The sequence below is a fragment of the Dendrobates tinctorius genome, unplaced genomic scaffold, assembly GCF_039654945.1.
Source record: "Dendrobates tinctorius isolate UK_male_01 unplaced genomic scaffold, ASM3965494v1 ptg000022l, whole genome shotgun sequence".
NCBI classification, from domain to species: domain Eukaryota; kingdom Metazoa; phylum Chordata; class Amphibia; order Anura; family Dendrobatidae; genus Dendrobates; species Dendrobates tinctorius.
The window spans coordinates 40480764-40501076 of record NW_027361690.1 but is presented as its reverse complement, the minus strand read 5'-3'; the positions used below and the strand labels follow the sequence as shown (position 1 = coordinate 40501076).

Genomic DNA, 20313 nt, shown 5'->3' with positions numbered 1-20313 from the left:
GCCATAACACCCCCCCTTGGACGTTCTGTTCAGAATATCTAGAAAACCGTGCAAACTAGTGACAAAGTAAATTACTGTACTTATGGTCATAATTCTGCAGCCTAGATATGTATTGAGATTATGTGTAAAGCCCAGACAACCCCTTTAATTAACAGAAAAGGTTTGTTATTTATAGATTTTAATTAAAGGGGTTCTATGGTCAAAACCAATAAGTCTGCAGTCACTGTGTGATTTCAGACTTATGAATTCCCCCAGAGTGTGCACTGTGGGAATGCACTAGTTTCAGAACCGTGAACAGAGTGAATGTACGAGTTATACATACCCCTGGCCTCACTCCATACACTTGGATTGAGCAGAGGCTGCACCCCGACCAGAGAGGTGACCAGCCAGTGGGAGTCTCCGACTAGAGGGCGCAGCCTCGCTCTATACAAATGTATAGAGCGAGGATGTGTATGACTTATACATACCCTCAGTTCCCGGGTCTGTATTCCTCACAGTGCACAGTGTGAGCGCTCGGGGGATTCATAAGTCTGCAGCCACACAGAGTGACTGTAGACTTATGGGTATTGACCAGAGAACCCCTTTAAAGGGAATCTGTCACCCCTTTTTTGAGATATCATATAATGATATCATTCAATTGTGTGTCACATAAGGATTCTCTTAGTACTTTTGCTTCCCCCTGACCCTGCACCTTTCATGCATAAATACCTTTTTTATATCGGTTCAGATGTATGTAAACTGCCGCTGTCCGGTCCAATGGGCGGGGCTTATTCGCCTGCTCCCTCCTCCGTGTCTTGCTCTACACAAGAAGAAATGCGTAGAGCAAGACAGGGAGGGGGGGGGGAGCAGGTGAATAAGCCCCGCCCAGTGGACCGGACAATGGCAGTTTACATACATCTGAATCGATATAAAAAAGGTATGTAAACTGCCATTGTCCGGTCCACTGGGCAGGGCTTATTCACCTGCTTCCCCCCCTCCCTGTCTTGCTCTACGCATTTCTTCTTGTGTAGAGCAAGACACGGAGGAGGGAGCAGGCGAATAAGCCCCGCCCATTGGACCGGACAGCGGCAGTTTACATACATCTGAACCGATATAAAAAAGGTATTTATGCATGAAAGGTGCAGGGTCAGGGGGGAAGCAAAAGTACTAAGAGAATCCTTATGTGACACACAATTGAATGATATCATTATATGATATCTCAAAAAAGGGGTGACAGATTCCCTTTAAGAAATCAGAGCCAGCAAGGCCAGCCAGATCCAAGTAATTGAAGGTAGCGGTGGGGAGCTGAGGGACAGCAGCCTTTCTGATGAGAAAACACTAATGTAGATCAAGGAAAGCATGATCATAGTAAAGTATCGCCAGACTACATACGTAGTCCCCATGAATTTCCCCATGGTGGGACGATTAAAGGATTATCTTATCTTATGTTAATGAATTGTTTTTTTCAAAAAGCTGTAGTATGGGCCAAGTTCAATAGCTCAGAGCCATTCTACGAGTCTGACAATTGGCTGAAGTTCTTCCTCAAGTATAATTTATGAAAACCATGGCAATGCTAGCACAAAGAAAGCTGGACAGACAGATAACAATCATAAGACTTAGTGGATTTTTCATATTTGAAGTTTGCTACGCTATTTCTTACTGGCACAATGAATATGAGGCCATAGTATTGCTACACGCCATTGATTTATTGGACAATTGCTCATTGTTGGAGTGTCTATGCCCAATGCATCCTTGTTCATTGTAAACCTGCCAAGCAAACTAAAGACAAAACACTTTTCTGTCGCTGATTGCACCTTGTATGTGGGTTGGGGGGGGGGGAAAAAAAAAAAAAAAAAAAAAGTTATAATTGTTCGGCAGCACTCCCATATACAATGGGGATGAGGTACTGACCGTAATGAAAATGAATGCACCTGTTGCAGTAATTCTTAAATAAAGACAAGGACCAATTAAAAAGGAGTTGGCCTCAACTACAAGGACATCTCCTTCCTGATCAAAATGTTTGGTGCCAATAAAATTAAAAAAACCTATACTCACTTCCAGCGCCGTTCCTGTGTCAGCACTCGCTCTCCCAGGGTTCGTGTGCGGATGTTGCGACACGTGGCGCCGGCACCCAATCAGAGCAGGCGTCCCTGTCTCCGCCTCCTGTCGAAACGAGCAGGAAGAGGAAGTCTGAGATGAGCTGCAGCCCGGAATTTCTCTTCATATTCAATTTGTCTGAAGGCTGGGACAGCGACGTCGGCGCTGATTGGGTTGCGGCGTAACAACCGCACACGAACCGGAGTGCCGACACTGTGGGAACGGGGCTAGAACATGAGGAGATTACAAGCTTTATTATGTTATGAGGGCCAAACTAGCGGTATGAGAAGTTGTCCAAGTAGTGGACAACCTCTTTAACTTTCTATATGGCTGATCAGCACTCATCACGACAATGACCCTTCTTCCAGTCCCGTGTTGTGCCTCCTGGAAAAGCTAACATTTCCCTTGTCAGCAAGTTGTGTCCCTTCACAGTCTGACAGTGTTAGCACCATTTCTTCTAAATACATCAGATATTTAAATATTCACTGTCTCATCCGTCAGATGTAATAGACATCTGGAGGAAGTAAGATCTGACGCTGTATTCTCACTTCCTCCTAATGTCCGATTTGTCCGAAGAGTCGAAGACAGAGTAAAGCGGACGCTGCTTGGCTGCAGGGACCGAATGACATTATGTCACATGAGGCCTGGGAAGGCCAGTGCCGACACCACTGAAACTGCACCAGAGGGGAGTATGCCCTAAGTGTTACTTTACTTGGGGGAAACCGTGATCGAGAAGGTGTTGTCTGAATAGTTGACAACCCCTTTAAGGAAGAGAAAAATTATAGCACTTGTTGTCCAAAAACAGAATCTTGTTACAATTTCAATTCAGAATAGAAAAACACACACAAATCCATGTATGGACCGCGTGTTTTCAAAATCTGGTGCCGCCTATCTTCTGAGGAAACAAAGGACCACACATCCTTGCTTCATCCTACATCAGACGTGGTGAGAGGCTGTCTGTCTCCAAACTGTACTGTCCAGCTGAAAACGACAGGGATAATCTTTAGGGACAGCTTTAGGAATTTAAAGCCAATCTGTGATTTTCAGATCACAATTCCCTAAAGCTAGACCATGTGCTGAGAGTCAAGCAGCCAATGAAAATTCATAGGCCTTATGCCATGACGTCTTAAGGCTCCTTTTTCTGCACAAGCCCTGTGCAGCAAGAGACAGCAAAAGCCCGATGCCCTTGATAGACCCTGCTTGACCTGGCTGTCAGGAAATCATCTCCGCTGAATTCAGACTATGCACTGTTGCTAGAGATGAACATTTTAATAAGACATCTTAACTGGGAACTGCAAGAACAACAACTATAGCATGCATAGAAAACTTTGGGAGGTGAAGTCAATGTTAAAAATAGGTGGTCTCACGTAAACACACTTCCATATGTTCAATTGTGGCAAAAGGAGGTCACAGTGTAGCATCAAAGTCTGCCGTCAGACAGGTGCTGCCCATGTATTATGTAGACAGGTAATCATCTGGATGGCTGCAGGATATAGCAAGAAACAAGATAGTCGGCTCTGTCAAAACCGTACACAGAAGTTTACGTTTGGTGAGATTTGCCGAGAATCTGATGTCTAAGTTGGTCAAAGACATGATAGAGCTATTCTAATCTCAGCTGCTCGTGGCAGAGATGAGAACAACTGTGTCTAAGCACCAGCCACAGAAGATGGGGCTCTAGAAACAGGCGTGTGGGGCAGAGCTACCCATTTTCAGAACTCGGAAACAGCGCAGCCCAACAGTAGACTTCCTTGTGCTAGCATTGCCATGGTTTTCATACCGAGTGTACATTGCAGGCAATTTTTCCATCCTTATATAAGAGGTCCATTTATAAGAGTTGGCCATTTACCTCCCCAGATAGATTGTAATAGATGAGAATTAGTTGAATCCCAACATTCTGAAATAAAGCCTTACCATTCCTTGCAAGAGTTGTCATTACTCCCATGTTCAAATCACAAGAAGGCAAAATACCAGTCATTAGCCTATCCATGGAGCTGATCAGAAAAAAAAAAAAAAAAAAAAAAAAAAATTGATCCACATTTCTTTAATAGACCAAAATTTGATGTCTAAATGCAGCTTTACAAGTGTCTTTCAGAGGCTGATTACACACTATCATTGTGATTAGCAGACCGTTTAAGTACATTTGATAAGTTTTCTGGCAGATTCAGGGCCGGTGGGGCCCTAGGCAAAAGTTTAAAATGGGTCCCCACATGCTCATATACTGCACGTCACACAGAAGCATTTTGGTTGTATTTACATGCTCCGAGTTCAGGCCGCTAAACGAGTGTGATCGACAATATTGAAGTCGCTTGTTTCTCGGCCTCTTTACACCGCCTGGGTAATAATGATGGGAACAGAACAATCACTAATAGATCAATTTGTCCCCATACAGCAGTGGTCCCCAACCTTTCTAACCTTGAGAGCCACATCCAGCTCTGAGAGAGTGTCGCAAGCCACATCCAGCTGTGAGAGAGGGTCGCAAGCCACATCCAGCTGTGAGAGAGGGTCGCAAGCCACATCCAGCTGTGAGAGAGGGTCGCAAGCCACTTCTGGCTCCAACATTACCTCACATTAGTGGCAACAAAAGCCCCTATTATGGGTATAATGACAGTCAAAGCTTTTCCACAGAAGCAGTATACCAAGATCCAAGAGTTCCCACAATCCCCCTTTCAGTATTCTCCCATCAAGCACTCCCACCACACTGTCGTATCCAGCTTCAAGCACCTCTACTGACCGGTAGTATCATCCTGTCTCCAGTGTACCATCCTTAAATTATCTCTAAACCCCTATGACCAGTACATGTGCATCCATATCTGTTCTTCTGCATCTGACTACTCACAAAATTCACCATTTTCAGATGCGCTCTTCATAGCCGTTTGCTAGACCTGGAGCTAATGCACCAAGCTGGCAGACAGCCGTGAGCCACAATTCATGAGATCGCGAGCCACATGTGGCTCCCGAGCTACAGGTTGGGAATCCCTGCCATACAGTATCATGTTATCAGCAGCATATCTGCAGTTTTCACCGGGCAATGTGCTGCCGAGGACAACGATTTTTGTTCTGGGATAAACAAGTCACTTAATTGATGAATAAGCAGCATTTTGCTTGTTTAGTATAATACACCCATAGTCCTCCATATAGTACAATGAACATGTCATAGTCCTCTATATAATATAATGTGCCCCATAACCCTCCATATAGTATAATACACTCATCATAGTCCTCCATATATATAATACACTGCTCAGTCCTCCATATAGTATAATACACTCATCATAGTCCTCCATATATAATACACTGCTCAGTCCTCCATATAGTATAATACACTCCTCATAGTCCTCCATATAGTATAATGCACCCCCATAGTCCTTCATGTAGTACAGTTCACTTCCCATAGTATAATGCACCCCATAGTTCTTCATATAGTATAGTGTATGCCCCATAGTCCTCAATACAGTATAATGCAGCCCACATGTAGTACATATAGTATAATGCACTGCCCATAGTCCAATATAGTATAATGCAGCCCGGGTATTGAGACGTGAGACTGATGCGAGTTTCTTGCATGTGTGAGCCCATCCTTAAGATGCAAGTAGCACATTGTAACTTCCCATGTGAATAGTCAGATTATATAGTGTTAATGTTACCACAATGTATCAAGTCGATCTGATACATTCAGGCTATGTGCACATGTATGCAGAAAATTTCTGCATGAAAACCGGACTCCTTCCCAGAAAACACGCGTTTCTGCACTTTTTTTATGCGTTTTTTTCCGGAGCGTCCCCAGTCTCATAGAAAATAGCTAGAAATGCGGACTTTTCCTCAAAATTAATGAGCATGCTGCGTTTTTTCCCACGGAAAAAACGCATCAATATGCACAAAAAGTGCGGAATTCATTAAAATGAATGGGATGCTTCTTTTAAGCGGTTTATTTGGTAAAACCGCAAAAAATGCTTACTTGTGCACATACCCTTAGGCTACTTTCACACTTGCGTTTTTTTGCTGCGCGTTTTTTGGGCACACAAACGCATTAAAAAAACGCATCATGAGTTTGTTGTGGGTTTTGGTGCGTTTTTTTAAACCGCATGTGTTTCCGTGCGCATTACAGTGCGCACCCATGCGTGCGCATGTGGTTTTTTTTTGGGCAAGTCGGACGCACAAAAATGCAACAGGATGCATTTTGTGCGCCCGAGCGCACACTACAAAAAAACGCATGCGCATACAAACGCATGTGTATGCGCACCTATGTTAAAGTATGGGGGGAAAAAAATGCATGCTTTTTTTGCGCTAAAAAACAGCGCAAAAAAAACGCAAGCGTGAAACCAGCCTAAGGCTATGTTCACATGTGGCCTTTTTAAGCTACGTTATACAGTTCCAGCAAAAGAGACAAGAGTTCCGAAATCTCATGCACACACTTTTTTTTTCCAGAATGAACTGGAAAACTGCCATGTTTTTACAACCTCCAGCATGTGACTTTCAGCGTTTTTTTCACCCACTGAAAGCAGCACGTGCAAAAAAAGCTGCAAAAAAACACTGGTATCGAACACTGGTATCAGGGCTTGCTGCGTTTTTGGTGCAAAAACCAAAAGAAGTTGCGTATGTTTTTTTTTTTTTGCTTTTTTTTCGGGGGGGGGGGGGGGGGGAAACTAAACTATCAGCATGCATGTACATGCGGACAGTAAAATTGCAGAAAAAAAAAAAAGTGATAAAAGCTGCTCACAAAAAAAGTAGTTATTTTTTTTACTGCCAAGAAAGCAAGTTTTTCCTGCAGAAAAAAAACTGCAAAAACGCAACATGTGAACGAGGAGTTTGTATGTTCTCCCTGTGTTTTCGTGGGTTTCCTCCAGGTTCTCTGGTTTCCTCCCACACGCCAAAGACATACTGATAGGAAATTTAGATTGTGAGCCCCAAGCGCTGCAAAGTGCTGTGGAATTAATGCCACTATATAAATGAGCAAAAATAGAGACACTAAGATACACGCAGCTCTTTAACAGCATTTCTCCCCCAGTAACAACTTCAATCTGTAGACTCAAAGGCTGAGGATAAACACACTAATGTGTTCAGAAGACAGAATATGAGGAAGGATTGTCTGTACAGATAAGAAGAAGAAAGCCTGATGGCCAGTAAATGCAATCACTTGTGCAGATGATTACTAAAATACAGACTATGAGGAAAGACGCTGCACATGTGGCAGGGGAAAAAGGAAAAGTCAAAGTAAACTTTATGGTGAGAAGCCATTACTACAGAACCATGTCTGGATCCTTATCTGTCCAATCTGCAGTGTTTACATCACTATTCATAGGAGCCAAAGAGCGCGTCAGTAATAGGATGAGAGGAACGTCACAACTTCTCAGGAAGACATCCTACTAGACAGGACACGTCCTCTGGTGACATCTCGGCACATCATCCATCCTGCCACTATGGAATGCACATAGCAAACATTATAGATCTCACACCAAGTCACGTTTTATCTACACCGCAATAATACATTTAATCACTACTCAGCAGTGAAAAAGCCGAGACAAGCAAGGCCAGCAACCTGTGCGCATCACAGACCCCAATAAGCGGCTGTGACACAAAAGTGCCCCTAGTAAATGGCAGTAACTTGGTATTAGGGGCTGTCGGGATAAAACAGCGGCAAATAAACTGTGTTCCAAATTATTATGCAAAAAGTTTAGGAGTGATAAGGTTACAATTTTTTTGTTTGTCATTTAAACTCATTGATGGTGATGTGTGTCAGGGTTCTTTATATCACTGAAAGCAATTGCAGATACCTGTGCAAATTAGTTTGGCAGGTGTGTCCAAATAAAGGCAAGACTACTTAAGAAGGCTGTTCCACATTATTAAGCAGCCTACATTTTTTGCCAAAATGGGAAAGAAAAAGGATGTGTCGGCTGCTGAGAAGCAACAAATTGTGGAGTATTTAGGTCAAGGCATGGCTACAATCAACATTGCCAAGACACTTCATCGTGATCGTCGCACAATCAAGAAGTATGTAGCTGATTCCCAGCACGCACGTGTGCGTGCTGATAAGGAAAAATTGAGGACTCTTTCCAACAGGCAATTGCGTCAGGTTAAAAGTGCAGCTGCAAAGATGCCTCGTCATAGCAGCAGACAAGTTTTTGAAGCTGCTGGTGCCTCCAACGTCCCCCGAACAACAAGATTCAGGGTCCTTCAGAGGTTTGCAGCTGTGCGTAAGCCATCCTGTCGACCACCTCTATCCACTGCACACAAGCAGAAACGGCTCCAGTGGGCCAAACCATACATGAAGACTGACTTCCAAACTGTTTTGTTCACCGACGAGTGCCGTGCAACGCTCGATGGTCCAGATGGATGGAGTGGAGGATGGCTGGTTGATGGACACCCCATGAAATCACAGCTAAGGCGCCAACAAGGAGGAGGTGGAGTAATGTTTTGGGCTGGAATCATGGGGAGAGAGATTGTCGGCCCCTTTAGGATCCCTGAAGGGGTAAAGATGAACTCCATAATCTATGTGGAGTTTCTAAAACAGCACTTCCTGCCATGGGTCAAGAGGAAGAACCGTGCTTTCCGCAGCAAGATCATTTTCATGCATGATAATGCACCGTCTCATGCTGCAAATAACACATCTGCATCTCTGGCTGCTATGGGCATAAAAGAAGACAAACTTATGGTGTGGCCACCATCTTCCCCTGACCTCAACCCCATTGAGAGCCTCTGGAGCATCATCAAAAGGAGTGTCTATGATGGCGAGAGGCCATTCACATCTAAGCAACAGCTCTGGGAGGGTATTCTGTCCACATGCAAAACAATTGAAGCACAAACCATCCAAAAACTGACAAATTCAATGGACGAGAGAGTTCAGAAGGTTCTTTCGAACAAGGGGTCCTATGTGCAAATGTAACATCACCTAGAATAAAGTTTTGACTTAAACTGTTTGATTTCATTTTGTAATAAGCTGATAATGCTTAAAATTTCACAATTGACTATTTTTTGTTCAAAACAAAAGGTTGAAAACTCTGCTGTGCATAATAATTTGGAACATGCATTTTGAGTGTTTATTATTTGTAAAAATATACTGTTTTCATAGGCAGTTTGTTCAAAAACATTGCAACTATACTAGATGACTGGAAAATAACAATGACTGCAATTCATATAGGTAATTTAGAGAAAATAGGAGGAAATATTTTTTGCATAATAATTTGGAACACAGTGTATAATGCCCAAATCACCTGTAGGGATACGCCCCACACACGGCAGGGGGTCAACACTAGGACGACATCACAAAGTTTAGGATGAACGTGATATATTACTGATACTGACAATCATATTGTGGATGGATTGAGGGGGTTTGGGGTTTCACCTGGAAAGTAAATGTCCTGACTGGGGTACATACATGGACAGTCATTGAGAGATCTCTACCACAGAAACTTCAGATTCCATTTCCCTAATGTCTGATCAATAAACACAGAAATAGGAAAGAAAATACTAAAGATTCTAATAATCACATGGGACAGACAGGTCATTCATTGACCGAGATGAATAATTGCAGAGTACAGTAATCCCTGTAATGTTATAACTATGTACCATGAGCATTTCTTTCACCCCCACCAAAAAAAACAAAAAAAAAACCAAAACACCGAGATAGTATGGCTCCAATAACCCACCATGTGCATCAGTGTATATGGTGTGAGCGATAGGTGCACAGACTGGAGGAAGATACTGGGGAGTTCATTATAGTCCATAAATAAGCAATATCAACCGATACACCCCTTAGTGCCAGCATCCTCAATAGTGTGTCACAGTAGCATAGCTACCGGGGGGGCAGAGGGGGCGGTCGCCCCGGGCCCCGAGCTCTGAGGGGCCCACCGGAGCTACGCTACTGTTTAAACTGTATCGGCATGCACAGCACGCCCATACAGTTACATTCTGCGGCAGAGCAGGGAGAATCGATCTCCCTACTCTGCTGCCCAGCCGCTATGTGCCCATGAGAACGCGGTGAGGGGGCCCCGGTGCCAGCAGTGCGCCCCCCATCTCACAGCCAGCAATATCATCCTGGGCTATTCTGTGCACACAGGACCTGTGATGAGGTCACGGAAGTGGCGGAGTCAGGGGTCACATGATCAGGGGCTTCAGCGGCTGCAGGGTTCTGCTGTGTTGGTTGTCATGGTGCTGGATGAGGTGAAGTAAGTTTCTGTGTGGGCTCAGGAGGGGTTTACAGGGTGGATGTAGCAGAGCCGCGTGTGTACAAGGTGTACGGAGCAGAGCCATGTGTGTATAGGGGGTGTGAAGCAGAGCTGTGTGTGTATAGGGGGTATCAGGTGCAGTAATAGGGACACATACGGCAGCAGCGACTCAGCATTGGGGTATGCCGTATGTGTCCCTATTACTGCACCTGATACCCCAATGCTGAGCCGCTGCTGCCGTATGTGTCCCTATTACTGCACCTGATACCCCAATGCTGAGCCGCTGCTGCCGCATGTGTCCCTATTACTGCACCTGATACCCCAATACTGAGCCGCTGCTGCATGTGTCCCTATTACTGCACCTGATACCCCAATGCTGAGCCGCTGCTGCCGTATGTGTCCCTATTACTGCACCTGATACCCCAATACTGAGCCGCTGCTGCCGCATGTGTCCCTATTACTGCACCTGATACCCCAATGCTGAGCCGCTGCTGCCGTATGTGTCCCTATTACTGCACCTGATACCCCAATGCTGAGCCGCTGCGTATCAGCAGGATGAGGGGTTTGTGCTGGTTGGGGATACATGGTGATGGGGCTGGAATATGAGAAGTGAAACGTGTCGCTGTTGTATTCTCTGTAGCAGAGTCGTGGCTGGAGGAGCTGTCATGTCGGTCTGGGCCAGATGGAAAAGACGTGAAAAGTGACCGATTCCATCTGAAAGAACGTCAGCGATAAGTCACCATCTATACCTGTGCAGTAATCACATGTTTTGTAGGACTGGTATTTACCACTGACCATATTGCGGTAATATCCATGCTGGTCTTTATATAGGGATTATTTTCAGTAACAGCGCAGTCATCTCCTACATCCACTATTAGGGTGCGTCACCGAGATGTAATCACAGTTACCTAGTTAGGGGCCCACTCAGAAGTATTGCCCCCCTGAACCGAAACCCTGGCTACGCAGCCCCATCCCAAAGTGACAGCAGCTTCTCCAGAAACTTATCACCACCAGCCATGTGAAGAATAAGACATTGTTGTCACACACACACACACACACACACACACACACACACTAGTACTACACAGGGTCACACACACACACTAGTACTACACAGGGTCACACACACACACACTAGTACTACACACACACTAGTACTACACACACACTAGTACTACACAGGGTCACACACACACACACACACACTAGTACTACACAGGGTCACACACACACACACACTAGTACTACACAGGGTCACACACACACACTAGTACTACACAGGGTCACACACACACACACTAGTACTACACAGGGTCACACACACACACACTAGTACTACACAGGGTCACACACACACACACACACTAGTACTACACAGGGTCAAACACACACACACACACACTAGTACTACACAGGGTCACACACACTAGTACTACACAGGGTCACACACACTAGTACTACACAGGGTCACACACACACACACACACTAGTACTACACAGGGTCACACACACACACACACACACTAGTACTACACAGGGTCACACACACACACACACACTAGTACTACACAGGGTCACACACACACACACACTAGTACTACACAGGGTCACACACACACACACACACGTACTACACAGGGTCACACACACACACACACACACACTAGTACTACACAGGGTCACACACACACACACACACGTACTACACAGGGTCACACACACACACGTACTACACAGGGTCACACACACACACACACACGTACTACACAGGGTCACACACACACACACACACGTACTACACAGGGTCACACACACACACACACACACACTAGTACTACACAGGGTCACACACACACACACACACACACTAGTACTACACAGGGTCACACACACACACACACACACTAGTACTACACAGGGTCACACACACACACACACACACACACTAGTACTACACAGGGTCACACACACACACACTAGTACTACACAGGGTCACACACACACACACACACTAGTACTACACAGGGTCACACACACACACACACACACACTAGTACTACACAGGGTCACACACACACACACACACACTAGTACTACACAGGGTCACACACACACACACACACACTAGTACTACACAGGGTCACACACACACACACACACTAGTACTACACAGGGTCACACACACACACTAGTACTACACAGGGTCACACACACACACTAGTACTACACAGGGTCACACACACACACACACACACACTAGTACTACACAGGGTCACACACACACACACACACACTAGTACTAAACAGGGTCACACACACACACACTAGTACTACACAGGGTCACACACACACACACACACACACTAGTACTACACAGGGTCACACACACACACTAGTACTACACAGGGTCACACACACACTAGTACTACACAGGGTCACACACACTAGTACTACACAGGGTCACACACACTAGTACTACACAGGGTCACACACACTAGTACTACACAGGGTCACACACACACTAGTACTCCGCAGTGAGCGCCCTTTGCCCCAGGTGACAGCAGCCCCTTACCGTGGCCGGTGATGTGCAGGGGTCACTTCCCGGAGCCGTGTGGGGTCATGTCCTGCCGGGTCTCCTCTGTTATTGTCTGGGCTCCCAAAGTGCAGGCGAAGTTTCCTCCTCCTGTGCAGCCGCGCTCCCCGCTCCCGTCCTCCTCCCTGCGCTCTTCTTTATGTGGGACGGAGGGGGCAGCGTCATCCCCGTCAATGCCCGTCCGCTCCCGCCCCTTGCACAGCCCGGCCGGGGGCGGGACACAGGCGGCTGGCTGCTCCGGATCACGCCGTGCTCTGCCGTCTGTGTGGGGACAGCGCGGCGCTCGCAGTTCCGGGCACTGGAAGTCTTGAGCGTTCACCGGGAGGAAGCGGAGGCAGCACATACTGCCATGGTGGCCGCCTGCCCCCGGTAATCACCCCGGACCCCCCCTCCCCCCCTGGCACACACGCCCGGCACCGGCAGCTCTATGGGGAGGCGCTCCGACCACAGGGAGAAGAGAAGGAGAAACCGGAGCCCGCGTCACAGCGAGAGCATAGCGGCGACAGCAACGGCGGAGGCGGCAGCATGGGAGCAGACCGGCGCTCGGCTTCCTCCTAATCCTCCTCCTCTTCCAGGCGGCGCGCAGGGAGCTCTCACGTCGTGCATGCGCGGCCCGGCAGCTCCTCGTCACCTCAACCGAGGGCAGCGGGGCTGACGGGGTCTGACTGACCGCCCGCCCGCTGCAGGATTGGCTGCTATGGGGCTGATTCCAGGCGATGTGGCGCCCTCCATGGACAGGTGCAGCTCACTGACCGGCTGCCTATGGGGAGACCCTCCCGATACCACATGGCAGCTAATCAGCTCCCAGCTTTCATCTTTTTTAGGAGGCTTGTTTTCTGAAAGCTGAAACCTGATTGGTTGCTATTGATAACTTCTGCTTCTTCTGCAAAAGTGCTTGGTTGCCATGGACAACCCAATAATCAGGTTTCAGAAAAAAATCTGGCTATGTATCATGTTCCATCTCCTGACCTGGCCTTATCGCAAGAACTTAAAGTAGTTTACAAATTTATAATTTTAAACTATAATTAAACATAGTAATGATTGGCTTGTTATTCTTCACGGCATTTCTCACCTGTGCCGCCGCGGCGCTCCGTCTTTATTGACAGGATACAGTGCTGGTGTCTCAACTCGAGTGCAGCTTTTCCTCTAAATCTGCATTCCTTACCCTGATGGCTAAAATGCACCAAATTAATTAAATGGAGTCCTGTCTTCCAGCAAACTTTGCATAACTTGGGTGCTATTTTCTCATGCTTCTTGAACTCGTCATTCATTCAGGAAAAAAACGCTCAAATATGTTTTTGTCAAAGTAAGACAGATCGGCAGCTCACTGAGGGACCGGGTTACAGCTGCCATTTAATGTCTGTGCAGGTGGGTACTGACACAAACAGCTGTGCTTCACAACAGTGTGTCCAAGACACACTGAGCAGAGGAATCGTGTCTTCCCCTTTTCTATGTGGGGGTATTGGACCCCCAGGTTTCCTAGGAAACGCAAGATGTAAGGCCCTGACCGAACGATCGACCTTCACAGAACGAGCCAGGATCTCTCCTCGGATCCGTATCCTCTGCAATGAAAAAGATATTGGAGGGAATTTCGCACCCTACGAGAACCACGATCCTCTGCACCTCGTACTCTAAACCTCCACTGACAAATTGGAGGAGGTGCGGATAAGACAGACAACACCGAAGGGACAAACAATTATAACAAGGATCTGTGGAACACATTAGGGACACAAAGAGATTGAGGAAGTTTTAGGCTGTGTGCCCACGTTGCGTTTTTTAAGCCTTTCCGCAGCGTTTGTGCCGGCTCAGACGCTGCAGAAACGCTTAAAAGAAGCTTCATATTAAATTGCATGCGTTTTTGGCTTTTTGTGCCAATGCATGCGTTTTTAAACGCTCAGGAATTGCTTAGCGGCTAAAAACGCAGCATGCTCATTAATTTCCGCATTGCTGAGTGTTTTTAGGCTGTGTGCCCACGTAGCGTTTTTTATGCGTTTTTCGGGGTCAAACTGCATCAAAAACGCTTAAAAGAAGCATCCCATTCATTTAAATGCATTTTGGCCTTTTTGTGCCAATGGATGCGTTTTTTACCGCAAAGAAAACGCTTAGCGGTAAAAAAACCGCAGCATGTTCATTAATTTCCACTTAAGTCCGCGTTTTTGGCTATTTCCTAAAGTCCAAAAGACACGTGGAAAAAACGCATCAAAAATGCATTTTTTGCACAAAAATCGCGGAAAAAAACGCGTTTTCTGGGAAGGAGAGCCCGTTTCCTGAGCGTTTAAAAACCACTACGGGGGCACATAGCCTTAGCCTTTTCCAATGTTCCCAGAAAACTTGCGGAAAAAAATACGTCAAAAACACGCGTCTTTTGTGCAAAAAACGCGCTGAAATAAAACGCGCTTTTTCTGGGAAGTGGATCAGTTTCCTGAGTGTTTAAAAACGCTAACGTGGGCACATAGCCTTAATCTGATGGTAACTGGATGGACTACCTCCAGAATCTCATACGGGTCAATAAATTTAGGACCTAACTTCGCCGATGGTACTTTCAACTTAATATTTTTGGAAGATAACCAAACATTTTCCCTTACTCTGAAGATTGAACCTGCCAAACATTTCCTAACTGCTTTCCAATTTTGACCCTCCTTCCAGACATCCCCAAGTTTCTGTATGGTCACTTCTACTCCAAGACACCCAGAACTCATCCTAGAAAATGCACCAAAATGAGGATAAAACCCATAATTGCAAAATAAGCAAAGACACAGTGGACCCGTCTGTTAGGGTACATGCCCACAATCAGGAATATTGGCGCTTTGGACGCAGCGCATTTGCACTGCATCCAAAGCGCTGTGTTCTACATTCTAAGCACTGTGGATGAGATTTATACAAGTTTCATACCCACTGTGCTATTTAACGCTGCGTAAACTCACCCGCCGTGTGGGTTTATAAGCCACAGCATGTCAATTTTTGTAGCGGAGACCAATAGAATATCCATACATGCGATAAATCTGCATATACCAAAAAGCCAAAGTCAGTAATTGGGACGCAGTGAAAATATGTTGCGTCCAAAGCGCTACTATTTCTGATGGTGGGTACGTAGCCTTAAAGGCAAACTCAGCAAGAGGTAAAAATGAGGACCAGTGTTGCTAAACCGCAACAAAACATCTTAAAATTTGTTCCAAGGATTGATTTGTCTTCTCTGACCGTTGGTTTCATGGTGGTAAGCAGAGGAGAATGACAATCCCCAATTTCTTACAAAGTGCTCTCCAGAATTTGGAGACAATCTGTACCTCCCTGTCTGATACAACGTACCAAGGAATACCATGCAATCTCACCACATAATTTATAAACAACCAGGAAAGTGTTTTAGCATTAGGTAACCCCGATGGAACAAAGTGAACAGCTTTACTGAATTGGTCAATTACTGCCAAAGGCAAATCCGTAATGAAGACTTTCTGGAATTGACAGTGGAGCCAATTCCCCGGCTGGTTATGACAGTCTTTAGCATACGTTTCACAAGCTGATAAAAAATTCTTATTATTATTGTATATGGATGACTATTGGCAGAGTCTAACAATAGTTCCCTGTGTAGCAGTAACCCCAGGATGAGCACCACTGAAGATGGCATCTTAGGTATACTGGCACAAATATTTTGGAATCTGGTGCCAACGGCTTTGCATTACAGATCTCCGCATACAACTCCAAGGATACCATAGAAACCACAATAGCCTGAGGAAGAATGGAGATGCCAAATCAAGGCTGCGTGATAAAGCGTTAACCCTCACATTCTTAGACCCAGGTATGAAGATGATCGAAAAATGTAATCTATAAAAAAATAAAGATCATCTAGTCTGTCTTAGGGTTAACAGTTTAGTTGAGTCAATATAGGCTAAATTTTTATGATCTGTCACCTCCTTGACTTAATGAGCTGCCCCCTCCAAAAAAAAGTCTCTTCAAAAGCCAATTTAACCGTGAGCAGCTCGCAATTCCGAACGTAATTATTTCTCTGCAGACGAAGATTTCCTAGAGAAGAAAGCACATGGTCGCAAGTTGGTCAGAGTTTTGGACCTTGAGATGATAGAGAGCCTACCCCGACCTGAAATATCCTCCACAATGAATGGTTTCTGAAGATCAGGTTGGATTAAAACTGAAGAGGACATGAAACACTCTTACTTTATTAAATGCCCCAATAGCTTCCAGCTACCAAAACATAAGATTTGCCCCCTTACGTGTGAGAAAATTAAGGATCTGAAAAAACCCTAATAAATTTTCTTTACTGATTGGAAAATCCTAAAAAACGCAACGCTTTGAGGTCACGAGGTTGTATCCAATCTATTATGGTCAGCACCTTTCCAGGAGCCATTTTAAACCTTTAAGCCGATACAGCAAAAAAACCCAGGAACAATATCTAATGGACATAAAAGGTACATGTCTCCAGTTTAGCAAAAATTCTCAAGTTTTTGTAAAATAAAATGGATATGTTCATGGTGTGTATCCAGATTGTGCTAAAAAATTAGAATTAGAATGTCGTTAAAGTATATCACAATAAACCTTACAATACAATCTGAAAGAATATTGTTAACATTTTTTTGAAATACCACTTGTGTGTTGGTGTATTGGTTAACCCAAAAGGCATGACAAGATTTTAAAATCTGAGTTAAAGGGAATCTGTTGCCTCATTTTTGGCCTATAAGTTGCGCCCACCGCCATAAGGTGCTTATCTACAGCATTCTGTAATGCTGCAGATAAGTGTTATGAATGGGTCACCGAGGAGGACAACAAAAAGCTAAGTCCCAGAAAACCAGAGAGGTTGGTAACTATGCAGATTGCAGATCCCTGATCTTAACCACACAACTAGCAGTAGTAGAGCGTTCCTACGATGATCTAGACGCCTCGTCACCGCCGGAGGACTACATAAGCCTAAAGCAAGAAAAGGGAAAAACTAACTGCCCCAGAGCAGACCCCACACATGTATTAACGGTGAAACAAGATGAAAACACAAACCCAGGCAGGAAAATAGGCTGAGCAAACAATGGGGCCCAAACTAACTATAAAGAATAAGAAAGGAAAGACACTGTCTGCAATCTGCCTAAAACCCTACAAAAAATGTCCAACACTTCTGATAACAAAATTAACCCTGAAGTCACTAGACTTCTCCCACTATATCAGCACTCTGAAATATTCTGAGACAGAGCAAAAAGAGGCCAATCTAATAAGGGACTAAAAAGCAAATTGGCAAATACAGATAAATAAGAGTGGAAATTCAGCACAGTCCCAGCCGGGGCTGGCTGAACACACAAAAAACTGAATAGACCAACAAAATCAAGTGTGAACATTAGCAAAACCACTTATCTTGAGAAGGCTGGAACAGAGCTGAAAACCAAGACCTGAGAAGCCAGAAGCAATCACCAGCACTAGACTAGGGCGTCGGCTGTCTTAAATCCAGTCTAAGATTCCTGAGGTCCAATCGTCATCCTCATTATCAGGTGGTAGATCTCTACTGATTAAATCAGCCTCACTACCTCTTGTTACCACCAGAGGGAGTCTGGAAGGAGAACTCACAGCTGGTGGACCAGAGAATGAACTCACAACAGTACCCCACCTTGAGGAGGGGTCACCGAACCCTCATCCACGCCACCAGGCCGATCAGGATGGGCCCGGTGAAAAGCACGAACCAATCCATTGGCATGAATATCAGAGGCAGAGACCCAAGAATTATCCTCCTGGCCATAACCCTTCCATTTGACCAAATACTGGAGTCTCCGTCTAACCAAACGAGAATCCAATATTTTCTCTACCACATATTCCATATTGCCTTTAACCAATACAGGGTCAGGAGGTGCTGCCATAGGAACCACTGGCTCAACAAACCTCTTTAACAGTGATTTATGAAATACGTTATGGATCTTGAACGTAACTGGAAGAGCCAATCGAAAAGAAACAGGATTAAGAATCTCCAAAATTTTATAAGGTCCAATAAATCTTGGCTTAAATTTTGGAGATGCAACCTTCATAGGAATATTCTTAGACGACAACCAAACCATATCACCCACTTTAAACCGGGGACCAATGGTCCTATGTCAGTTGGAAAATCGCTGGGCCTTTTCCTGAGAGAGTGATAACTTATCCACTTCTTGGTCCCATATCTGCTGCATTCTCTCAACCACAGTATCCACACCTGGGCAGGACGAAGATTCCACTTCAACGGCAGGGGTATCAGCAACCCACTAGAACGAGAACAGGGTTTAGACCGAGAACAAGTCCCACAGGACTGCACAAAATTCCTGACATCACGACATAAGGCGGGCCACCAAAAAGACCGACTCACCAAATCTCTGGTACCAAAAATACCTGGATGACCAGCCAATGCGGAGCAATGAACTTCAGACATCACTCTCTCCACTGGTCAGGAACATACAATTTTCCCATAGGGCAACGCTCAGGTTTATCCTCCTGAAATTCCTCCAGGGTGCGTCTCAAATCGGGCGAAATGGCAGAAAGAACTACCACCTCACCTAGGATGGTAGTAGGCTCGGTCACATTAAGAGAATCAGCAAAGAAACTCCTAGAAAGAGCGTCTGCCTTAACATTCTTAGTGTCCGGAAGAAAAGAGACCACAAAATTAAAATGTGTGAAAAACAAGGCCCATCTAGCCTGTCTAGGATTCAAGCGTTTGGCCGTCTCAAGATAAATCAAATTCTTGTGGTCGGTGAGGACCACAACTTGATGTCTAGCTCCCTCCAACCAGTGTCTCCACTCCTCAAATGCCCACTTCATGGCCAACAATTCCCGATTCCCCACGTCATAGTTGCATTCAGATGGGGAGAACTTACGAGAAAAGAAGGCACAAGGATTCATCTTAGAAGTCACGGTCTTTTTGGGACAAAACAGCTCCTGCATCAATCTCAGAAGCATCTACTGTAACGGGGTCTTCCAAGCTGGGGTACCTCTTTCAGTACCACCCCGTATTTTTGGAGGTCCGCTCTGCGTTGGCTGGAGTCTGAATGAATGACGCTGGCTGGAATTCCTCTGAGTGCATGGGCGCATATAAAAGATCACTGCTTCTCCATGTATTTCCAGTCTGACAACACTTTACTCACAGGACACAGAATATATCACACAGATACAGAGGGCCGGCCAATAGACAAGCGTCAGGCCAGACATTCATTACAAAAGCCGCAGGTGGCCGAAGCCTGCGGATGTTTACTGTGGGAATTACAAAGGTGGGGGGAGGGCGGACACTGCTGATACATTAGGGACATGCATCTCACATGGAACCTATTATATATACATATAGCTGCACAACATATTCTGGGTGCTGAGTGGTTCTGTAACATCTACCTCCACCTGAAATGGAAGTGAGACATCAGGTTGCCGTAAAACTGGAGCTGAAGTAAATCTCTGATTAAGCTCCTGAAATGCTGAGACAGCCTCAGGAGACCAATTCAGCACATCAGCGCCCTTCTTGGTCAGATCAGTCAGTGGTTT

General features: G+C 45.4%; 1 protein-coding gene across 7 annotated transcripts in view; it reads right to left on the bottom strand.

Annotated features, from left to right (window-relative positions):
- FURIN (furin, paired basic amino acid cleaving enzyme) overlaps positions 1 to 13207 on the bottom strand; it is a 334609-nt gene extending 321402 nt beyond the window's left edge. For 6 of the 7 annotated variants that reach the window (XR_012230939.1, XM_073568621.1, XM_073568624.1 and 3 more), the window contains exon 1: positions 12811 to 13207. The gene's annotated coding sequence lies outside the window, so the exon portion shown is untranslated. Of the gene's footprint in view, positions 1 to 3987; positions 4068 to 12810 lie in introns of all 7 variants that reach the window. The other variant, XM_073568619.1, reaches the window with a different exon arrangement.
- Between the last annotated feature and the right edge of the window lie 7106 nt (positions 13208 to 20313).